Here is a 2,493-nt window from a genome sequence, read left to right as displayed (position 1 = left end):
TATTTTGTTTACTTCCCCATGTATATAGGCAGTTCCATTTCTAACATTTTGCTCCAAAAATCTCAAAGGCAGTTTGTAACAAAAACAAATTCAATTCCTTTTATTTTCAAAAGTGCCATCGTTTTAAAAATGTCAAAAATTAGAAGAATAAGAAAATATATGTACTGTAGTATTATAACAAGGAATAGAAACAATCAAGTACTGAAGTACATGGCATGATTAGGCACAGATAAGAAACTGGCAAACCATTCAGGGAAATATATGATTTTTTAAACAATATTTTTGTTCTTCTCCATCCAACTAGCATCCATGTTACACACATTGCAACAGAACATGGATGAATAAGGGATGTGGAGTATACAGAGGCAGAAAGATTACAACATGCAATTATTTTTCAACCACTAAAGCGATGACTTCATGTCGTTTGGATGACTCAGGTTTTGTTCCTGTGTAGAAGGACCCTCATATAATGCAGATTGAACTACATTGAACTGGATTATATGAGTCTACACTGCCATAAAATCCAGTTTAATCTCCATTTTAATGGCAGTGTGGATGGGTCGATGTCTTACTTCCTTCTCTACAGGAATTAAAACTTACCCTTGTGTATCTTAAAATCAGAGCCGTCCCGAGGTAATTTTTGGGAGTAGGCGACCGGAATTTTGGTGCCCCTCCCAAATTCCCCCCCCCCCCCCAAACAAATTGCTGATAAATACCAGTGGCAGTGGCGGCGGCAGTGGCAGAAGGCCCAGCCACCCGTCTGCGCAGCTGCCCTCCTGCCTTCCCTCGCTGTCTGAGGACTCCTCACCCGCCGCTCACCCGACTGTGCGGTTGATTGGAAGGCCTGAGCACGCACGCAGGCTCATCACCCAAAAAGCATGGTCGATGGGCCTGTGAACGTGCACAGGCCTTCCAATTGACTGTGAGGTCGATTGGAAGGCCTGAGCACACGCACAGGCCCATCGATGGGTGGGTGGCGGGTGAGGAGTCCTCAGACAGCGAAGGAGAGTAGGAGGGCGGCCGTGTGATGGGTGTCTGGGCCTTCCGCCATGGCCTCGACAGCGCCTCCGCAGGGTCTGCGCCACAGGCGACCGCCTAATTCGCCTCATTGTTGGACCGTCTCTGCTTAAAATATTAAACTTCCCATTCATTGTGCCATCAGAAAACAAAACCAGTAGCTAGACACATGAAACAATGATGTTTCCAAAAATATCTCTGCATAATATCCAACACAAAGCGAATGCTTATATGCTTATACAACAAACGAGCAAGCAAAATAGCTCCAGGAAAAAACAATGCAAAACTGCAAAATAAATAAAAATAAATAAAGGTGTATGAAGCAAAAGGAGCAACTTGTGACAATGCAGGTGGAAGTTCTCTCTCTGTCTTATAACTGGAAGTTGATGCTTGAGAACAGGGAAGTGGAATGGAGAAAAGTTACACTCACTCCACCACATAGATTTACCAAGTATTGTGGCAACAGCACTAGTTACTTATTGCACCACTCCCAACACTGGAATTAATCATCTTCAGAATCCTATTCATTGATTTCTCTTGTGAATTAAAAGTTACAGCCATACAATGTATATGGGCATTGAATGTTTGTCCTATATGTATATAATGTGATACTCCCTGAGTCCCCTTCGGGGTGAGAAGGGTGGAATATAAATATTATAAATAAATAAATAAATAAATAAATAATGTTGTCTAAGTACCTGACATTGCCTGGGTTCATTTGGTAAGGATATATATTAGAAATAGGCATTGTTGGATTTTGGATTTTAAGAATAAAGCTATTAGAAAATGCATAACCATATAAACAGAACCATTCATATATATATATATATATATATATATATATATATATATATATACATACATATACACACACACACACACACACACACACACACACACACACACACACACACACAGAGATCACATTATATACATATAGGGCAAACATTCAATGCCTATATACACACAGAACCGAGACAGAGACAGATGCAGAGGCAATTTAACCTTCTCCTGAGTGGATGTTCGATTCTGTCCATGGGGGGAGCAGCTGCTTCATCATCCACTGTGACGGCACTTCCTCATTCCAATGTCGTAAATTAGTTAAATTTGCCTCCCCACTTTATAAGTGGTACCTTATTTCCTTCTTGATGTGGTGCTACTGCCATCAGCCCAAGATCAACCTATTTACGTACTTGCCGCCTTACCTTGTTGAAGGAGAATGCTGTATCCCAAAGACCCAGGCAAAAGCTGCTCTGTTTGGAACCATGTTGAACAGGGAAGATGGCCCCCTCTTTTGCGGCCTAGCAGCATGGAGCCAGCTTGTAAGGCCTGAAACGTGTTAGCAAAATGATAAAAGGATGCTGGGATTGGGGCTTTGGAGGCTAGAAGTGTTCATAAGCATGAAAAGGCATCGTTAAAAAGATAATAACGATGTTCTCTGCTGTCTTTTGAAGAAAGTAGGGCCTTACAAAGAAG

The sequence above is a fragment of the Anolis carolinensis genome, chromosome 1 (genome assembly GCF_035594765.1).
Source record: "Anolis carolinensis isolate JA03-04 chromosome 1, rAnoCar3.1.pri, whole genome shotgun sequence".
NCBI classification, from domain to species: domain Eukaryota; kingdom Metazoa; phylum Chordata; class Lepidosauria; order Squamata; family Dactyloidae; genus Anolis; species Anolis carolinensis.
This window is presented reverse-complemented; position numbering follows the sequence as displayed.